Below are 23,899 nucleotides of genomic sequence, written 5' to 3'. Positions count from 1 at the left end.
TGTGTGACCTATTGGGCCTTTAGTTTTCTCATCTTTAGAATGGAAATAGTAAAGCCTGCTTTGTAGAGTTGTAGTAAGAAATAAATTAGATAACCAGTGTCTGAGGCTTTGGTTGGCACTCAATAAATGAGACATATTATTCTTAACAAGTAGGCAATAAAGAGGAAAATCATTGGCATATCCCCTTGAAGACAGATGGTGGGATGTACTGGGAGAAGTCCTAGAAACTCGAGTCAGTTTGTTGGCAAACAGATGCTGGGGTACTATGAGGACCAAACCATTTGCAACATCTACCTCTTCATTCCCCTCTGGAACACTCTCCCCAGATATCTGCCTGGCCACCTTTCTTACTTCATCCAGGTCCCTGCTCAGATGTGAGACTATGGAGAGACTTAACCTGACTGTCCTATATAATAAAATGGCTTCATCTTATCTATGCCCTGACTTTATCACCACCTAACAGGTATTTGTGGTTTTTGATATCTCTCTCTCTCTCTCTCTGTCTGTCTCCCTCTCTCTCTCTCACTCTCTCCTGTGCCCCAACAAGAAATAAGCTACATAAGAGCATAAACAAGGGTTTTTTATTGCTATAGTCCCAGGATCTAGAACATCGCTGCTACATAGCACATGCTTGAGAAGTAATCTCTGATTAGTAAATAAATCCTTGCTAACGGAAACCTAAATAAAATTCCAGGTAGCTATTTTTCCAGGTATGCAGCAAGATAGAAAGGGAGGTAATCCAATAAAGAGAAGAAAAAAAGATTATGATCACTGCCCTCTAGAACAAAATAATTTCACATTCATCTCCTATTCCTAGCCTCTTCTTTCTACACATCTTTTTATTCATTCATTCAACATAGTATCTACTGTGTGAAAGGCATTCAGGACATGAAGTTCTTTTTATAAACATTTCCAGTGTCTTTTCTGAGACTGGCTTTTGTCCTCAGTAGAATCTAGGATGTCACTGCCCACTCCCTGGTTCTTAATGAAAGCAAATGGACAAGTCAAACACTTGTGCAAAATTGTAAAGCAGGCCCTATTTATCTTTGGTATTTCTCTACTTTCTCCACCGGGATACCTTTCACCCTCCATCACTACAACATGGTCATCAAACTACTCCTTAGTTACCTAAGCCAGTGCAACATTTTATCCAGGTCTGATTATTCGTGAAGTCACTCCATGCCCATAACTTTTCTAAAGTTTATCCTCCATAAATTTTATCATCCTTTAAATTACTCCAAGAAGGAGGTCACATATCTCTCCCTTTTGCATAATGCTAAGCCTCTTAGCGGATCTTTTCCACTTAAGCATATCCAAGTATTCTGACTGAAGGAAAGTCAGTCAGAGTATGTAAGACAAAGATGTATGAAAATACAGTACCAACTTGTGATTAACTTCCATTCCGGTGATTTGTAACAATCATTACATTTCTGTAATAGGAGAAAGTAACTTTTAATGCTTTTCACTATTACTTTTATACTGTAGTCTGTCTTGCAAAAGTCCAAATTTCAAATGAAACGTTCAACTTCAGTGAAACATTGTACTCCTTGGAAAATCATACTCAACTCCATTTCAAACAGTAAAATATTAGAGAAGTAATATCAATTTGTAACTTATCTATAGCAAACCTATGGAAGCAATTCTCTTTGCAATTAATCCTGCCAATATAAATTTTATATGCTAGCTAAATTTCATAATAAGATAAGACACCTTTCACTAAAACAAAATCCTGAATTAGTTGAATTGGGAAATAAATGTAGACATGTTATAGAGGAAGAATGCTTTGCCTTCACATTTATTTTTAAACATGTCTAAGAAAATAAAAGCTCTTATGCAAATTTACTAAGAATAGGGATATAGGGATTGGGGTGTTGGTAAGGGTTTTTTTTGTGCATTACAGACTGAAACTTGTCATGCTAAAGAGACAAGAAATGTTAAGGTGAAAGATAATGGGTAGGGGAAGCTATGGATATGCTCTAGTTTCAAAATTCATTTCTTATAGAACCATATTCTTGAAAGCATTTAAAACGGGTAAGTCAGAAACCCAAAGGGGGAAACTAGAGTTCTTAATATCTTGAGTTGTTCCACAAAATACTACATTCCAACAGGTTAGGCTATAGAATGCGCAGAGGACTGCTTTTTTCATTATAAGATTGTAGTACTATCTTATTTTTAAATGATGTGCATGCATAACCAGGAAAGCCATGGAGGTGCACTGCTAAGATCTTCAAAAGAACCTGCTGGGAAAGTGTCATTGACTGACAGCCCCATGAGCATTGTGGGGTGTTAGTGCCAGCTGGTTCTGACCTGAAATGCAATTCCTCTATTGGGCAATTTTGACTCGCGGCTTCCCACTGGCCTGGCTGAAACTGCATCTGATGTGGTTTCATGTACTGAGCTCCAAGGCTCTTCTTACTGAATCTTTCCCTCCCCCTCTCCTTTTACAGGTGTCTGATGTGCATCACATCCTGAATGTTCTCCCTGCCTACTCCTGCTCCCTCCCCTTTATGCTTTACTCTGAATAAATCTCTCACTTATTTAACCCTATCTTGTGACTGCTTCTCAAAGGAATGGCTGACAAAATAGTTTTGATAAAACATTTTTAATTTAAAATTAAATGTAGAAAGCAGACCTATAACAAAGTCTGTAATGTTTGAGTAGAACTTGGCCACTTTTTTAAAAAAGTCAGCAATACTAGATATCTGAGTTCAAAACCTTTCCTAGTACATCAAAGAACATAGGCTTTGGAGTCAGAGAGGCCAAGACCACATTCAACTGTGTAAAAGTCCGACTTTGTAACTTATGAAGTCCGTGATGTAGGGCACAATCAAGACCCTCATTATTTGTAAAAAGTACTTCCCTTTCGAGTTGTTGGTGAGGATTAAGTGAAATAATTAAAGTCAAAAGTTGCAAAATAACAAAAATAATTGCATGGAGGAGAATTCCAGGAAGATGGCAGACAAGAAGTGCCCGGAGCATGTTCCTCCTGCAGAAGAATATCGAAACAGGCCCACTGCCACTGCCACAACAGTTGCTGGAACCTTGGTCTGGTCCCAGAACTATCAGCCATTGAAGAGCAGCTCCCCACAGAGCAGCAGTCCCACAGGTGGCCAATCACTACAGCCTGGGACTCCATTCACATAAGGAAGGTGGCTGCAACCACTGCCACCATTGCCACTGCCATGAGTTAACCCCACTGCCACCAAAGATATGGTAGATACAGGGGAGACACTGCAGCCATCAGTGCTGCTGCTGCCCCCATGAGATAACCCTGCTACTGCTGAGGACAACACAGATGCATGGAAGGCAGGTGAAGCCCCCGGTACCACTGCCACCCCCACTAGAAAACCATGCTGCTTTTGCAGACACCATTGCAACATGATGGAGATGTGAGGGAGGCAGTTGAATTCACCAGCACTGGTGCCACTGCTGCAAAGTAATCCCTCTGCTGTTGCAGACACCACAGACACAAGGGAAGCAGTTGCAGCTGCTGGCACTGCCACTGCCACTACAAGGTAACACCACTGCCATTGCAGACACCATAGCTGCATGGGTCACTGCAATGGACACCACAGCCAAGCAGGTGGCTGCTGCAACCACCACCGCTGAAGTTGCTGCCACCATCAGAGCCATCATCATGGTGTGAGCAGCCCACCACTGCTACAACCACCACTGCTATATGGGTAACCCACCAAAGCCACCACCACAGCCACCACTGCTGCAAGGGCAACCTGCTATCACAGCAGCAGCCATAGCAGCCACTGCCACTGTGCAGGCAGACTGTAGACCACTCAACTACATTGACACAAGAAGAGTCACCAGAAGAGTCCAGGGAAGAAGAGTAATAGAAGAAGCGATTTCTCTACCAGATGACCAGACACCAATGTAGAGATACTAGAAGTGCAAAAAAAACAAGAAAATATGAGTCCACTGAAGGAATACAATAACCCTCAATTACCAGACCCCATAAAGCAGGAAACCCTTGAAATGACCAAAAAGGAGTAAAAATCTTAAGGAAACTCAATGAGATACAAGAAGATGCAGTTAGATAACACAATGAACAGAACAAAACTATCCAGGATATGAAGGAGGAAATTTACAAAGAGATTAATACTTTAAAAAAGAATGTTGCACAGGCCAGCCCGTGGCTCACTTGGGAGAGTGTGGTGCTGATAACACCAAGGCCATGGGTTCAGATCCTAAATAGGGATGGCCAGTTCGCTCACTGGCTGAGCATGGTTCTGACAACACCAAACCGAGGGTTAAGATCCCCTTACCAGTCATCTTTAAAAAAAAAAAAAAAAAGAATGTTGCAGAACTCATAGAACTGAAGGAGCCATTCAACAAAATAAAAAGCACAACTGAGAGCTTAAGCAACAGGCTAGAGCAAGCAGAAGAATTACTGATCTTGAAGACAGCCTCTTCAAAATCACTCAGGTGAACAAAAGAAAAAATTTTAAAAAATGAAGAAAACCTAAGAGAGATAACAGACAACCTTAAGCACACAAACATCTGAATCATGGGTGTTCCTGAAGGGGAGGAGAAAAGAAAAGGCATTGAAATAATAGTGGAAATTTTGCCAGGTATAGGTAGAGAGACACAGACCTTCAGATTCAGGAGAGAACAGAACTGAGGTTACCAGAGGTGGGAAAGGGGGAGGGGAAGTAAGGGAGGAATTGGTAAAGGGTCATGAAAAATGATTACATTGCATAATGTTGAATATACTAATTATCCTGATTTGAGCATCACATATTGCACACAGGCATTGATATTCAACTCTGTACCCCATAGATATGTATAATCAACTATGTTTTGATTTTTTAAAAAATGCAATAGCACAAGCCACTTATGGAACTGAAAATAGGCCATTATGGGTGAGAGTTTCATTGATAATGCAGTTCGGTAAAATATATAAAGACCCTCATTATGTTTAGAATCTTTGTCCTAGCAATTCCATTTATAAGTATCTAGACCAAAGAAATAAACAGAAATACAGCAAGCTTTATGAATAAATATGTTTATTATTGAACTCTTATAATCTTAAAAATGTTTACCAAAACATACCAAAATTAGGTATACAAGAAATATTCAAATACATGAGTGAAATATATTTATCAACGATTAGAAAATATTTGTAATTTTGGAATGATATAGGAAATGGCCATAACACTAAATTTTTAAAAAGGACAATACCTATATATTATACAATTATACAAATATTATGTTTATTTTATACATTAAGTGTCATTTCAAATAATGTAATATTATATGTCATTGCTATATATATGTATGTGGGAGAAGGAGAATTTTTTTAAATGGCAAATATTAACAGTACATATCTCTAGGTGGCAATATTATAGGTCATATTTCTTAAATGAGGAAAATCTGAAAATGATCAGAATAGTACAATAATATGACAATACCACTAGCCAAAAGCTTAGCTCTAAATAGACACTGAGTACACCAGGGGTGAATCTAAGTGAGAGTAATGAATACATACTCCTGAATAAATTATTCCAAATTTTAAAAACAAAAAAACTAGTTCTCCACAGTGAATTTATCACATAAAATATAACAGAACGAGAAGCTTACAGGTAGTTTTCAAAAGCATCAAAATATCATGACTGAAAATTGGAATTTACTATGATTGAGAAAAGAAAAAGGGATAGAAAGAGAAATTAAAGTAGAGAATAAGAGTTTAAAATAGTAGAGTGATGAACATGCATTCCTCATAAATTCTACAAGTACTTCTGCACTTAGGTAATTTACACTCCACTCTATATAGTATCAGAGTTACTTAAATTTGTGCCTCTCCAACAGCTGAATAGACATATTGAGTTTTTACCACAGCTAACAAGTTAGTGCAGAGAGAATTATTTTATTGAAGTAAACAGCAACCATTGTACATAATGTTCTCCAACCTTGTATTCCCACCAAATCAGAGATGAATTAAAGTGCCAAGAACAAGAATGGGGTTTTTAAGAAAAGGAGAGAGAGCACACCTGAATGAAGTCTTATAAAACCCAGCTTGAAATAGCTACTTACTATCAGCTACATGTGCAGAAATTATCCCAATTCTTTCTCTAATCCATCTTCCATTTTCTAATTTACCATCTTCTGCTGGATTAAGGGATTAAAGCAGACATCCAGGACTCTAGTCTACAAAGAATGCTAAAATCTTACAGGTGTAATTTTTTTCTGATTAACCACTTTCCTGGAAGGATTCCTTACATCATAACAATGTCCAAAGATAACATCTGTTGCATACTGTGTGGCAAGCACCATAGTAAAGGCTTCCAAAATCCTATCTCATTCAATTCTCAGAGCATCCTTATCTGAGGCAGGTATTGTTATCCTGGTTTTACAGATAAAGACAATGAGGCCCAGGGAGATGAGGAAATGCCACAATCACACCGATAGTAACCAAGCAATCTGGGATGAGAACCCAGGTAGTCTGAGTCCAAGACTCTTTCGTAGAGCCTTTTTGTCTCCTTATCACATTGAAGGGGAGGGAACTACAAAGGGATAAATGCCAAGATGGCACTGGATGAGTCTGGCCCCCTGGCATTTACCACTATGTAGTTCCCTCAGTTGAGTGTGGACTGGACCTAGTGACTGGCTTCCTCTGAGATTATGATACAGAAAGACTGTGGTTTCCACCTTTCCTATCCTGAGAAGAAGGTGGGAGATGCAAGCTTACTGATGGAAGCTGCTGCAGAGCTAAATTTTTCTGTGTGGGTGAAAAGAAAGAGATTGGGAAGCTTGAAAAGGGGTAAGATGGGAGGTGATAGAAGAGGAAGAGAGAAAATTCCCAGTGCTGCAAGACAAAGAAAAGAGACTTGGAGAAGTGGCACAGAATGTGGATTTTTCTAGAGAAATGTTGAGCATTCTAACCCTATTCCCCTAATCTTTCTTAAGAATTGAAGAGTAAATTCTCTCTTCACTAGTTTTCTTATGTGAATAAAGTTTCTTTAAGTGGAGGCCTCAAAAAAGCTGATGAGGGGAAAACTGGCATATTAATTAAAAACAAAGAGCTATACAATATTTAGTAATTACATAAAATGTAATTTATGAACTATACATAATTTATAGGTGCAGTATGAAATTCAAGTACCTGGGTCTGAATCCTTGTCTCCCTTTCTCCACTTGCTCACTGATTGACCTTGGGCAAGTCATTTCATCTCCCCATGACCTCAGTTCTTCATCAGTAAGATGAGACGATGATGTTACCTATCTCATTGACTTGTTATAAGAATTAAATGAATAGATACTGTAAAGAACTTATAACAATACCTGGGACATAATAAGTAAGAACTTTTGTTATTGCTGTTAGTAATAGAAAATATTCCCTCCCTACTTCCAAAAAATAAATGTTAAATATTTAAAGGAGCATTAAATTTTTAGCCTACTCAAAATGTGCATAGTCTTTCAAGTTGTCCCGGGGCAGCTCTCATCTCAATTGTCCTAAGACTTTTCTTTCTCCTCCCCATCACTACCCCTACCCACTTTCATTTTCAGCTAATCCAGCTTCCGTTGTTAAAGAGCACACTCAGACATGTTTTCTTCAATGATCTACTTTTCCTTAATCCTTCACCTCTCCTTGCACAGACCTCACCCAGTAGAATTCTGGGTCCCATTTCTTAGCAGCCTCTCCTTGATGTAATGTCAGTATATTCTTGGACAGTTTTTCTTTTCCATGACCCAAGACCTCTAAGGCTGATCATGAACCAAAGCACACAAAGGTGGTCAAATATACAACCCAAACTTCCCACCCCTTCCCTGCTACAGAAATTCTAATATCTTCATCTAACGCCTCAGATTTTGCCTACTCTTTTCCCATTGTTTCAATTTTCATCATTAGCCCTTGAGTTTTAGTGTTCTATCCATAGATACATAATTGCATTCATCAACAAAATAGGTAAATACTGAGTCAATTTTTATTCTAAAATTTTCTATTCAAGGTCCTCTTTAAAATTAACAGAAAACATTTTGTCCATCAATGAATGAATGGATAAACAAAATGCGGTATATACATACAAAGGAATAATAGACTTAGCAAGGAAGGAAATTCTGACACATGCTGCAACATGAATGAAACTTGAAGGCATTATTTTAAGTGAAATAAGTTAGTCAAGAAAAGAAAAATAACATATGATTCCACTTATATGAGGTACATAGAGTAGGCGAATTTATAGACACAGAAAATAGAATGGTGATTGGCAGGGACTAGGAGGAAGGGAGAATGGGGAATTGTTGTTTAATAGGTGTAGAGTTTCAGTTTTCAGTTTCAGTTTTGCCAGACGAAAGGTTCTGAAGAATGATTGCACAACAGTGTGAATGTAATTAACACCACTGAACTTTACACTGAAAAAATGGTTAAGATGACAAATTTCAGGTTATATGTATGTTACCACAATAAAAATTTTTTTAATAAAATAAAATATTTTTAAAATTCCTATACCACCAAATGGACAACCCAATCGAAAAGTTTATCCTAAAGACAGTCAGAAATCTTAACTAAGGCTTATGTGAAAAAAATGTTCACAACAGTACCATTTATAATAGTAAAAAACTGGAAAAAACTTCAGAGCCCAACAGTAAGGACATGATTAAATAAGTGATAACATGGCAATGTGATATGACTTAATTGATGCAGGAGTTCAGTCATTAAGGAATATTCAATGACAGAAAAATACTAATGATATAAATTTCAATGAGAAAAAAAATCTAACAGTATTTATAGCATATTTCCAATTTTGTAAAACAAAATGTATTTTTAAAGTAAATATTTATATAATCTTGTGGTGGGAAACACTTTTCTAAGCATAACAATAAAAGCATAACCATAAAGAAGAGACTGATCTATCTGATTACATAAAAATGTAACAGTTTGGCATCTCCAAATATATCATAAACAAAACTTAAAGGAAAATTTCGAACTAGAAAAATATTTGCAATATACTGTATGTGATAAAATATTAATATATTTTACATGCAAAGACCTTGTACAATAAATAAGGGTAAAGATGATTACTATCATCCCAGAAAAATATCACAGCACCTCAACAGCAATTTGAGAAATCAAGACTGAAAATGAGCTTAAAAAATATTCAAACTCAGCAATAATCAAATATATCCAAACTAAAACCACAAGAGACAATTGGTTTATGTACCAAATTAGAAAAGATAAAAATATAATATACATTCAGAGTTGTCAAAGATGCACAAAAATAGGTAAATATATATTGTCTAAGACAGTGTGGCATTACAGACCAAGAGCCTCAAAAAATGTGCAGCCCTTTTACCCACTAATTCTACCACTGGAAATTAAATCTAAAGAAATGTTAAGGGTATATGAAATAACTTCAAAGGATGCTCATCCCAAAGTTCAACAACAAAGTTTAAATAAATAGTGATAAATGGATAATCTTTGAACCATTTGAAAAGATATTCTTGTTGAATTTTGAATGACATAAAAGAATCTTCCGTACACTTCAAGGAGGAGGATAGGCTTCCACTCAGGGAGTAAAGGAAAACTCTGCTCTTCTGCTTATCTCCCACTTTGATTCTCTCTTTCCCCACACTTGCCCTTAGGAGACGTTAATTGGTTTCATCAGATTCCTGGATGCTTCCTTGGTACATGAAAGGACATCATACTTGAATCATTTTTATACCTTTTACTTTCATTCCAAGTTGCTGGATTTTTAAACAGGGCCAGGCCACCTGGCATCTGGTGAGCACACTCCTCGCCTTTGCTCACTCAACCTGACTGACTTATTGTTTCAGGTTTGGCAGCTGACTGGGGTTAAGATGGAACTTAAGAATGGAAAGAGAGGCTCTAATTGAGTCTGAAGGATGAGCAATGTGCACAATTTGACAGGCATTTGCTCAAGTAAAAATATAAAGTTTTCCCATTTAACACTGTCCTTTCTGTGTATATTTTAGGAATTTCTCTAAGGAGGTGATTACACCTGCCTATGACTCATGCCTTCTTGGATTAACTTTCAGGATATATATGTTAAGTAAGAAAAAGTTTCTTCAAAACAGTGAGAACCGTGACCATCTGTATCAAAATGATGTAATTATTTAGACTAAGACCATGTGGTCAACATGACTAAGCTATTTGCCCAAGAAAGTTAATAATAAAAACCCATAAATAATTTTACCAGTTGGAAATCTCTGAAAATTGTTTTTTGAGACAACACTATTCCTTGGGCAGAAAGCTCATCATCAAACATTAGTTTATTTATCAAATCTCCCTTCAAGACCTACACCACGTTCTGTCCAACAATCCAAAGCTGTTATGTCATAAAATCTGCCCAATCAACCTGTTTCCCACTTTGCAAGGCCCACCTTAAAATCACCCAGCCCACCTTTATGAAACTGACTTTAAGATATTTAAAAGCAGGGAGAGTGATATTACCAAAATAGCAGAACAGACAATCCCAGCATCACTCCACCCCACAATAGATCAACTTTCAACTACTAAAACACAGAAAAGCTACCATCTTGTAATCACTGGAACCTAGTGGAAGAGGCAGAGAGATTCACTGAGTCTATGAAGGCATAAAAAGTGAAGGCATGCAGGAGGAGAGAACACCTTGATTAGACCCAGCCCTGGCTGCTCCCCAGACCAGCTTGGCACACCACACAAAGCAACTACCTGGAGACAGCAAAGCTGCAGCCATTCCCTTTGCAGTCTGAAGGGGAGAAGGATGCTGTGACTGTTCACAAAAAAAAAGAAAAGAAAAGAAAGAAAAACACTTTGGACAGCAACATTTCATTTCCCAGGCCAGCAAAGCTGCTTGCAAGTTTCTCCAGTGCCTGCATAGGAGAAAGTGTTTACAGCTAATGGGAGGAAGGATTCACCCAGAGGTCAGTGAATCTTCATGGGGGACATTGGTAGGGATTGCCCCACAGGAGGGCTCATCCACCAGCGGTGCATTGGGGAGCAGTGTAGACAACGGATCTGTCTTTAAACAGGCGGGGATGCCAACAATGGAGATTGGTCAGTGTGATAGAACTGCAGGGGCAGAGTTTACAGGAAAGACTCAGTCCCCAGCTGGATTTCCATATAACCCAGTGTGTTTGCGGTTACACCACATGATCTAGAAGTGACTAAAAGGCCAATAATTAAGATCCAGTCTACACAAAAATTTTTCTAAGTCTGAGAAACAACATTAAGTCAGGTATTTGGCTCTGGCACAGAGTTCAACTTCCAGTCCCCACACGAAATTTCCCCCTGTCTGGGAATTAACTGCAGGACAACAAATCACTTCCAATGCAGCATTTAAGTGGTAGTAGTTGTTATTAATCTACCACAGAATGGGAAAAACATACACACACCAGAGACAAAGTCCTAGCACTGAGCAGTAAGGGTCTAACACCACAAAAGAACACCTGTAAAACCTGGAAGAGGTAGCTATATCCTCAAATATGCAGGCTTCAACATAAAAGCACAAAGATATAGAAAAAACAATGAAATATGACACCCCTAAAGGACACCAACAAAGCACCAGCAATGGAACAAGAAGAAGAGCAGATTTATGAAATGTCTGACAGAGATTTCAGAATAACCCTCTTAAGGAAGTTCAAGGAGTCACAAAAAATATATACACAGAAGATTAAATGAAATCTGAAAAATAATTCAGGAGTAGAATGAGAAACTTCTCATTCTGAATGAGAAGCAGAAAGAGGAGCAAAGTGACAAAGGAATAGAATCAACTTAAAACAACCAAATAGAAATTCTAGAAATAAAGAATACATTATCTGAATTGAAATGCTCAGCAGAAAGCTCCAACAGGAGATTTATTCAAACAGAAGAAAGAATCAGTGAGTTCAAAGATAAAACACACAAAATCATCCAATCAGAAAAGCAAAAAGAAAAAAAGAATGAGAAAAAATGAAAGAGAAATACAGCAAACATGGGACTCCCTGAAGCAAAATAACCTCTGCATAATTTGCATACCTGAAGGAGAGCAAAAAGAAAGAGATGTAGAAAGCATATTTGAGAAAATAATGGCTGTAAATTCCCCACATATGGAGAAAAATGACAGTATCTGGGTACAGGAAGCTCAGAGGTTGCCAATCAAATTCAATCCAAGGTGGAACACCCCAAGGTACATCATGATAAAATGATCAAAAACCAAAAACAAAGAGAGAATACTGAAAGTGCAGAGAGAAAAGAAAAACATAACATTCAATGGGGCCCCAATACATCTCTCAGCAGATTTCTCAGTAGAAACCCTACAAGTCAGAAAAGAATGGGATGATAAATTCAGAGAGTTGAAGGAGAAAGATCATCAGCCAAGAATTATGTATTTAGCATAACCAACCTTCAAATATGAAAAAGGAAGTCTTCCCCAGATAAATAGAAGGTAAGGGAATTCATCAACACTAGATCTCCCTTATAAGAAATGCTAAAGGGAGCTGTTCAATCTGAAAAAAGACAATGGTAAGGAGTAGAAAGAAAATATTTGAAGGTACATAGCTCATTATTAAAGTTCACAGACAACCTCAGAATACTCCAATGTCCTAAGGGTGGTGAATAAACCACTTACATCCTTAATATGAAATGAAAGGGGCCGACCCCATGGCTCACTCAGGAGAGTGCAGTGCTGGGAGCACAGCAGCGCTCCTGCCCCGGGTTCGGATCCTATATAGGGATGGCTGGTGTGCTCACTGGCTGAGTGCGGTGCGGGCGACACCAAGCCAAGGGTTACAATCCCCTTACTGGTCACAAAAAAAAAATGAAATGAAAGGACAAACCTAACAAGATGCTAACACATACAACAACCAAATAAAAGAAAGGAAATATTAAAGATATAACTTGAAACAACAAATTGTCAAAAATTAGGGGGAATAATGCCAAAGAGTAGAGTTGGCTTCAGTTTTTTTCTTTTTCTCTTAGATATTAAAGTTAAGTTGTTATTAGTCTAAAATAATCTGTTGTAACTATAACATGTTTTTTGTAACCATAACACAAAAACTTAAAGGAGACATAATAAAAATAAATAGCAAGAAAACAAAATGTAAAGCTAGAGAAAACCACTCAACCACAAAGGAAGACAGTAAGACCAGAAAAAAAAAAGGATTCACAACACAACCAGAAAAAAATAGAGAGAGAGAGCAAAATGGCAGTAACAAGTCCCTATATGTCAATGATAACCCTAAATGTAAACGGATTAAATGTCCCATTAAAAGACATAGAATGGTTGAATGGGTTATAAAAAGAAAACTGACACTATGCTGCCTACAAGAAACTCAACTAATACAGACACACAATGGCTGAAGGTGAATGGATGGGAAAAGATATTCCCCATGAGTGGAAACCAAAAAAGAGCAGGAGTAGCTGTTCTTATATCAGACAAAATAAACTTCAAACAAAGGAAAGGAAAAAAAACAGATAGGGAAGGTCATTACATAAAAGGTCACTATATAATGATAAAGTGATTAATTCAACAAGAAGATATAACAACTCTAATTACATACACACAGCTCTGAAGCACTCTGCTATATAAAGCGATTACTATTGGACCTAATGGGAGAGATTAACTCCAACACAATAATAGTTGGGGACTTTAATACCTCACTTTCAGCAAAGGACAGACCATCCAGACAGAAAATTAACCAGGAAACATCAGAAGTAATCTCTACTCTAGGCCAATTTGACCTAGAATGTCTCCTCCAACAGCTGCAGAATGCACATTCTCTTTAGCAGCACATGGAACATTCTCTAGAATAGATCATATATTCTATGGTCACAAAATGAATCTCAACAAATTTTTTTAAAAATCAAAATCATATAAACTACCTAATCCACCCACAATGGAATAAAAGTAGAAAACAACAACAAATGGGACATGAGAAACCATACAATTACATGGAAGATAAACAATATTCTCCTAAAAAACAAATGGGTCAAAGAAGAAATCAAAAACAAAATCGAACAATTCCTGTAGATAAGTGAAAAATGAAAAAACAACATACTGGAATCTAATCAAAGCAGTTCGGAGAGGGAAGTTCATAGCAATAAATGCCTACATCAAAAAAAGAAAGAAAGAAAGAAAGAAAGAAAGAAAGAAAGAAAGAAAGAAAGAAAGAAAGAAAGAAAGAAAGAAAGAAAGAAAGAAAGAAAGACTCCCAATAAACAACTTAATGTTATACCTCAAAGAGCTGGAAAAACAAGAATAAATCAACCCAAAATCATTAGAAGGAGAGAAATAACATAGATCAGAGCAGAAATAAATGAATTAGAGGTTTTTTTTAAATATAAAAGATCAATGAAATAAAAGTTGGTTTCTCAGAAAGATAAATAAAATTGATAAATCTTTAGCTAGACTAATGAAGAAAAGAAGAGAGAAGACTCAAAATAGGAACTGAAAAATGGGACATTACAACTGACACCACAGAAATACAAAGAATCATAAGACACTACTAAGAACTACTATATGCAAACAAACTGGAAAATCTAAAAGAAATGGATAAATTCCTGGACACATACATCTTAACAAAGTTGAATCATTAAGAGTTTGGAAACCAAAACAGACCAATAATGACTAATGAGATTGAAGCAATAATAAAAAATATTCCAACAACAAAACCTCAGAACCACATGGCTTCACTGCCGAATTCTATCTACCAAACACTTAAAGAAGAACTAATACCAATTCTTCTCAAACTCTTCCAAAAAATTTAAGAGAAGAGAATATTCTCAAACTCATTCTACAAAGCCAGCATTACTCTCATACCAAAACTGGAAAAAGACACAACAAACAAAGAAAACTACAGACCAATATCCCTAACGAACACACATGCAAAGATTCTTGACAAAATACTAGCAAACAGAATCCAGCAACACATTTAAAAGATCATACACCATGATCAATGAGATTCATCAAGGGATTCAAGGAAGTTTCAACATAGGCATGTCTATAAATGTGCCACATCACATCAACAGAATGGAGGGGGAAAATATGATCATTTCAACAGATGAGAAAACACACTGATAAAATCCAACACCCCCTCATGATAAAAACACTCAACAAATTAGGTATACAAGGAATATATGTCAACACAGTGAAGGTCATATGTGACAAACTCACAAATAATATTATACTGAATGGACAAAAACTAGAGGCTTTTACCCTAAGATCTGGGACAAGACAAGGAGGTCTACTTTCCCCAGTGTGATAAGCTGAGAGAAAGCAATAAAGGGCATCCAAATAGGAAAGGAGGAAGTCAAACTATCACTATTTAAAGATGATGTGATCATATACATAGAAAACCCTAAAGACTCCACCAAAAAATTACTAGAACTAATAAATGAATTCAGTATAGTGGCAGGACACAAAACCAACACACAAAAATCAGTAGCCTTCCTATACACCAATAAAAAATAGCTGAAGAAGAAATCAGGAAAGTGATCCCATTCACAATAGCTACCTAAAAAATGAAATACCTAGGAATAAATTTAATCATAGAGGTAAAAGACCTCTACAACAAAAATCACTAAACATTGGTGAAAGAAATTGAAGAGGACATAAACAAATAGAAAGATATCCCCTTGTTCATGGATTAAAATTAATATCACCAAAATGTACATGTTATGCAAAATAATCTACAAATTTAATGCAATCCCCATCAAAAAACTAATAACGTTGTTCAGAGAAATAGAAAAAAATGATCTTAAAATGTGTATGGAACCACAAAAGACCCCATATAGCCAAAGCAATCTTAAACAAAAAGAACAAAGTAAGAGGCATTACTCTCCCTGTCTTTGAAATGTACAGCAAAGCTATAGTAATCAAAACAGCATGGTATGGCATAAAAATGACAAATTGATGAATGGAAAGAATAGAAAGACCATAAATAAGTTCACACATTTATAAACAAATTTTTTTTACAAAGGAGCCAAAAATATATGGTGTGGGAAAAGACGGCCTCTTCAATAAATGGTGCTGGGAAAACTGGATATCCACATGCAGAAGATTGAAAATAGACCCCTGTCTCTCACCATACACAAAAATCATCTCAAAATGTAATAAGGACCTAAATTGAAGACCAAAAACCACAGAACTACTAGAAGAAAACATAGGGGAAATGCTATATGAAATGAGACTGTGCATGGCTTTTTCAAGTGAGACTATAAAGGTGTCATCTCTCCCAGGGTAACAGAGATGCAAAAGATTACTCAAAGCCCATTTCTTCTGAGCAGTGAGAGATCCCAAAGGGGTTAATTTCCAGGAACCCTCAAGAGAGAGGCATTCCTCCTCAGGAAATTAACACCAAACTGGGGTTTTGTCTCAGTATTTATTCTCCAGGCCAGAAAGTTACAGAAAAGGAACATAGGTGGTTACAAAAAGAACAGTGAGATAACTGTCATGGCAACAATCATTAGGTTTAGCTGCACCAAGGACATCTGCCCTTAGAGCCAGCAATTTTGCTGTGTTACAATTCTTTATCTACAACAGAGACTAGCCTGGGGAAAGTTTTCTGTCTTTTGCAAGCTTAACATTTCTATGTATATTCTAAAATGTTAGGCTCTGTGAAATACATTTGCTTTATTAATGTTAGTACGCTCCATATAATGGCACAAGCAACTAAAGCAAAAATACACAAATGGGACTACATCAAACTGAAAAGCTTCTGCACAACAAAGGACACAATAAACAAAGTAAAGAGACAACCTAAAGAATAGGAGAAAGTGTTTGTGAACTGCACATCAGGCATGAAACTAATATCCAGAATACATAAAGAAGTCAAACAACTCAACAGCAAAGGAATAAATAGCCCAGTTAAAAAATGAGCAAAGGACCTGAACAGACAGTTCTCAAAAAAAGACATACAAATGGCCAACTGGCACATTTTAAAAATGCTCACTAATCATCAGAGAAATGCAAATTAAAACAACAATGAGATATCCTAATATGCCAGTTAGAATGGGTGTGATCAAAAAGACAGAAAATATCAAATGCTTGTGAGGATGCGGAGAAAAGGGAACTCTTATATGCTGTTGGTGAAAATGTAAATTGGTCCAGCCACTGTGGAAAACAATATGGAGTTTCCTCAGAGAACTAAAAATTGAATTACCTTATGACCCAGCAATCCCACTACTGGGTATATAGACAAAGGAAAGAAATAAATATTTCAAAGAGATACCTGCACTCCCATGTTCATTGCAACACTATTCACAATCTCCAAAAGGTGGAACCAACCTAAATGCCCATCAACAGATGAATGGAATAAAAAACTGTGGTATGTATACACAATGAAATACCATTCACCTATTTAAAAATCCCATCATTTTCTGTAACATGATTGGAACTGGAGATCATCGTGTTAAGTGAAGTAAGTCAGGTACAGAAAGCCAAAAATTGTATGATCTCACTCATACATAGAATCTAAGAAAGAAAAAAAAAGTAGGTAGTTGTCATAGAAGTAGAGAGTAGAATAAAGGATACTGAAGGACAGGAGGAGAAGGGAACAAATGAGGGGTAGAAGTGGTGTATTGACAGGTACAAAGCTATGCTATCAATTCTACACAAATCAAGAACAGTATATGCATGTATTGAAACAACACAGTTCACCACACAAATACACACAAATAAATGTTTAAAATTTTTCAATCTTAACTAGTAATAAAAAATATATATTGAAATTTTTTAAAAGATACTAAAAAGCACTTGTCACAAGCACTGAGGTAGCATTTACAAACTACCATTCAATTATACATCATGATCAAGTGGGATTCATCCCAGAATGCAAGGATGGCTCAACATATGCAAGTCAATAAATGTGATACGCCACATCAACAAAGTCAAGAACAAAATCATGTGATCATCTCAACAGATGCAGAAAAAGCATTTGACAAAATTCAATATTCCTTCATGATAAAGACTCTCAACAAATTATAACAAAGGGAAAGTATCTCAACATAATAAAAGCCATATATGATAAACCCACTGCCAATATAGTCCTGAATTGGTAAAAGCTAAAAGCTTTCCCCTTAAAATAAGGAACAAGACAAGGATGCCCACTCTCTCTACTCCTTTTTAACACAGTATTGGACATATTTGCCAGAGCAATTAGACGAGGGAAAGAAATAAAGGGCATCCAAATAGGTAAAGAGGAAATCAAATTGTCCCTGTTTGCAGATGACATGATTCTACATGTAGAAAACCCAAGAAATTCTACCAAAAAACTCTTAGCACTGATAAATGAATTCAGTAAGGTTGCAGGACACAAAATCAACATACAAAAATCAGTAGCATTTTTATACTCCAACAATAAACTAGAAGAAAAAGAGATCAAGAAAGCAAGCCTGTTTACAATGGTCTCCAAAAAAATAAAATACCTAGGAATAAATCTAACCAAAGAGGTGAAAGATCTCTACAATGAGAACTACAAATCACTTCTGAAAGAAATTAAAGAAAACACTAAGAGATGGAAAGACATTTCTTACTCATGGATTGGAAGAACCAAAGCAGTAAAAATGTCCATACTACCCAAAGCCATCTACAGATTCAATATGATTCCCATCAAAATACCAATGATAAGAATATCACAAAAATAGAAAAATCAATCCTAATGTTCATACAGAACAACAGAAGAAGCTGAATAGCCAAAGCAATCCTGAGTAAAAAAAGTAAAGCTGGAGGCATTACACTTCCTAACTTCAAACTATATTACAAATCTGTAGTAACAAAAACAGAATGGTATTGGCATAAAAACAGACACATAGACCAATGGAACAGAATAGAAAACTCAGAAACCAACCCACATATTTATAGCCAACTGATCTTTGACAAAGGCACCAAGAACATACATTGGGGAAAAGACTGCCTCTTCAATAAATGGTGCTGGGAAAACTGGATATCTATTTGTAAAAGAATGAAACTCAATCCATACATTTCACCATATGCCAAAATCAGCTCAAAATGGATTACAGACATAAATATAAGGCCTGAAACCTTAAAACTCCTAGAAGAAAATGTAGGGGAAATGCTTCAGGATTTAGGACTCGGCAATGACTTTCTGAATAACAACCCAAAAGCACTGGCAACAAAAGAAAAAATAAACAAATGAGACTAAATCAAACTAAAATGCTTCTGCACTGCAAAGGAAACAATCAATAGAGTAAAATGAGATCCTACAGAATGGGAGAAAATATTTGCAAAACATGCATCTGACAAAGGATTAATATCCAGAATATTCAAGGAGCTCAGACAACTTTACAGCAAAAAAACAAATAATCCAGTTTAAAAATGGGCAAAGGAGCTGAATAGATGTTTCTCAAAGGAAGACATACAAATGGCCAACAGGTATATAAAAAAAATGCTCAACATTCCTAATCATCAAGGGAATGCAAATCAAAATCACTTTGAGATATCACCTCATCCTAATCAGACTGGCTATTATAAAAAAGACAGAGAATAACAAATGCTGGTGAGGATGTGGAGAGAGAAGAACCCTCCTGCACTGTTGGTGGGATTGTAAATTAATACAGCCATTATAGAGAACAGTATGAAAGCTCCTTAAACAAGTACAGATAGAACTTTCATGTGATCCAGCAATCCCACTCCGGGGGATATATCCAGAGGATTGGAAGACATCAGGTCAAAGGGATACCTGCACTCCCATGTTTATTGCAGCTCTATTTGCAATAGCTAGGTGATGGAACCAACCTAAATGTCCATTGATGGATGACTGGATAAGGAAATTGTGGTGTATATACACAATGGAATACTCCTCAGCCATAAAAAAGAATGAAATTCCACCACTTGCAAAAACATGAATGAGCCTGGAGAAAATTATCCTAAGTGAAACAACCCAGGTACAGAAGGAGAAATACTGCATATTTTCACTCATACCTGAGAGCTGAATCCATAAATAAATGAACAATAAAAAGAGACAGAAAGAAACAGCAATCACAGTAATACATTGAACTTTTAGAAAACTAGACGTGGAAGAGCAGAGGGAAGGGGGAGAGGGAGGGGGCTAATGAGGAATTGGTCAATGGACAGAAAGAATGATTGTGTGTTGTAATGATGAATAAGCTAACTATGCTGATCTAACCACCACACATTCTACACAATTATTGAAAATCAACGTTGTACCACACATGTATGCATAATAAAAAAATTGTTTTAATTTTAAAAAAAGAAAGATTCTGGAAGTAGGAGAATAAGGAAGGCTATCTCAGTCACCCAACATGCCACTTTACCATTTATACTTTACACCAGTTGCCCTGTTTTGGTGTAGAGCACAATGGCAAATACTGTTGCTTGACTACCCAGCAACCTCTCTTCCCTCTTTCTTACATAGTAGATCATCAACATTGTTAATTGTTTCTATTATTAATGCTAACAAATACTTGGTAACGGAAACACTAGGTCATGATATCTGCCTACAATGTTGTTTCAAAAATTTTTTAAAATCAAGCTGTTATAAACTCTGAGCTCACCAAAAAAAAGTTATTTTTCCTTTGGTTTCCTTGATATACTTAAATGTACAATTGATTAAAATAAAAGTGATTTAATCAAAAGTATTGGGTAATCACACACAGGAGCAAGAGCAATACAGAGACAACTTTGTGGTAAGCAAAGTGTGCCAATGCAGTTGGGATAGACTAACCTACATTTGTCACTTTTAAATAAGGACCAGGGGCCATGGTAAGCTCCCACCACTGCCACAGACATCACTCCTACATAGATAGTCAACCACAGCCACTGCCCCAGCCACTGCTGCTGAAAGGATGGCTCACCACCTCAGCAGCAGCCACAGCCACAGCCACTGTGTAAGTGGCCTGCCAATCACTCAACTGCATTGACACAAGGGGAGTCACCAGGAGAGTGTGGGGAAAGAGATGGGCAAGCACATAGACACAACCCAGTGATCCAACCCACACAGGGAATTACACTGCCACATGTGGTAGCACACCTGGGGTGGTAAGTACATGTAGAGCCCGCGTGACTGCCTTAATCTGGAGAGAGACATACAAGAAACCCCCTGAGAGTGCAGAAATTCAGGATACCCAAACAGAAGAAGAAAGAAAATTTCCAATCACCACTAAGTCATCTCCCAACCAGGGGGAAGCAAGGACCCAGGAGAAGCCTTTTCCCGTGGGAAAGAGAAACCCAGCCCAGGGTCACCTATTCCAACTGAGGAGCTCCAGTATAGCCCAGTCCACCCAAGAGGGTTATGTGACCCTAGATGGGGTGCCAAGAAGCCCACCCAAGGACATCCACCACATCCAAAGAGTGACAGGGCACCAAGGTGCATCTTCATGTGATACAGCATGAAGATGTGTGTGAGAGTTCACCCACATCTTCAATGAACCAACACAGTGTCACTAACCTCAGCAAGTGATCACTAAGTGCCCCAGTGCCTAGGCCATGGAGGCACTCACACACAACTCCAACACTGAATACTGCCAAAGTACCCACAGTGAGACTACACTACTGTATCTACCTGAAACCAATCCTAAAACACCCTACTCAACGGTCTATATAAAAAACATCGACAGTAGGAAGTCTCTGTCCTCAAAGCCCACTCCAGAGCACAGAAGAAGCAACTGCTCTACCAGATGGCCAGACATCAATGTAGAGTTACTGGAAATACATATAAAAGAAAATATGACACCACCAAAGAAATACAGTAATTCTCAAGTACCAAATCCCATAGAGCAGGAATCCCTGAAAAGGAATTCTGAGGAACAATCTTAAGGAAACTCAATGATAAAAGAAGACTCATTTAGACAACATAATGAAATGAGAAAAAGTATCCAGGATATGAAGAAGGAAGTTTATAAAAAGATTAATACTTTTTTTTAAAAAATGTAGCAGAACTCCTGTAACTGAAGGATTCATTCAATGAAATAAAAAATACAAACAAGAGTTTAAAAAGCAGGTTAGAGGAAGAAGGAGAAAGAATTTCTGGTCTTGAAGATGGTCTTTTCAAAATAACCCAGGCAGTCAAAAAAAAAAAAAAAAAGATAAAGAATTTTTAAAAATAAAGAAAATCTAAAAGAATTAGCTGATAACCTTAAGTGCACAAGCATCCAAATCATGGGTGTTCCAGAAGGGAAAAAGAAAGAAAAAGGCATTGAAAACCCATTCAGTGAAATAGTAATAGAAAACTTCCCAGGTATAGGGAGAGACATGGACTTTAAGATTCAGGAGGCTCAAAGATCGCCAAACGGATTCAATCCAGAAAGGTCCTCTTGGAGACACATTAAGGTCAAGCTGGCAGAGCTCAAAGACAAAGAGAGATCTTAAAAACAAGAGAAAAGCATCAAGTCACCTATAAGGTAGTCCCTATTAGACTAACAGTGGACTTCTCAAGAGAAACTTTACAGGACAGAAGAGAATGAAATGGTATATTCAAAATACTGAAAGAAAAAAACTACCTGCCAAGAATACTGTACCCAGAAAGGCTATCCTTCAGAAACGAGGGAGAAATAGTATATTTCCCAGACAGACAAAAACTGGGAATTCACCACCACATGACTGATCCTGCAAGAAATCCTCAAGGGAGTCCTGCATCTGGAGTTCAAAAAATGATAATAACTATGATGGATACACAAAAAAGAACAAAATCCATGGGTAGAACAAAAATGTAAATGAAAATGAGAAAGAAACTATATCTTAACACTTCAAAAAACCAATAAACACCAAAGACAAACAATAAAAGGGGATGAAAGGAACAAAAGATACTTAAAATATGCAAGCAAAAATCAATAAAATGCCAGGAGTAAGACAATACCTTTCAAAAAGAACCCTAAATGTAAATGGGTTAAATTCCCAACTCAAAAGACACAGATTGACTGATTGGATTAAAAAGCTGGACCCAACTATACACTATCTTCAAGAGACTCATCTCACCTCTAGAGATACACACAGACTAATAGTGAAGGGATGGAAAAAGATACACCATACAAATGGAAACCAAAAATGAGCAGGAGTACCCATTCTTATATTTGATAAAACATACTTTAAACCAAAAATCATAAGAAGAGACAAAGAAAGACATTATATAATGATAAAGGGATCTATCCAGCAAAAAGACATAACAATCATAAATATATATACATCCAACAACAGAGGACCCAAATATATAAAGTAAACACTTAGATCTAAAGAAAGAGATAGACCTCAAAATGGTAATAGTTGGGGACCTGAATAACACTCTCTCAGCACTGGACAGATCATCTAGGCAACAAATAAACAAAGAAAAATAGAATTCAGACTATACTTTAGAACAATTGGGCCTAGCAGATATCTACAGAATGCTTTATCCAACAACCACAAACTATACATTCTTCTCATCAGCACATGGAACATTCTACAGGATAAATCACATGTTAGGTCACAAATCAAGTCTCAACAGATTTTTAAAACTTGAAATCATATCAAGTATCTTTTCAGACCACAATGGATTAAAACTAGAAATCGATAACAAGCAAAACTGTGGGAACTATACAAATACCTGGAAATTTAAAAGCAGGCTCCTGAACGACCTATGCTTCCAAGAAGAAATTAAACAGAAAATCAAAAATTTTTTGAAACTAATGAACATAAAGAGACATAAGGATTCTTCCAATCCAAGAGCATGGGATATCTTTCCATCTTCTTGTATCCTCTCTAATTTCTCTCAGCAGTGGTTTGTAGTTCTCATTATAGAGATTTTTCACCTCCTTGGTTAACTCAATTCCTAAGTATTTTATTTTTTTGGTGGCTATTGTAAATGGGCAGGCTTTCTTGATTTCTCTTTCTGCATGTTCACTATTGGAGAAAAGAAATGCTACTGATTTTTGTGTGTTGATTTTGTATCCTGCTACTGTGCTGAAATCATTTATCAATTCCAGCAGTTTTTTTGTAGAGGTTTTAGGCTGTTCGAT

This window comes from Cynocephalus volans, chromosome 3 (genome assembly GCF_027409185.1).
Source record: "Cynocephalus volans isolate mCynVol1 chromosome 3, mCynVol1.pri, whole genome shotgun sequence".
NCBI classification, from domain to species: Eukaryota; Metazoa; Chordata; class Mammalia; order Dermoptera; family Cynocephalidae; genus Cynocephalus; species Cynocephalus volans.
Note: the sequence above shows the minus strand (reverse complement) of the source record.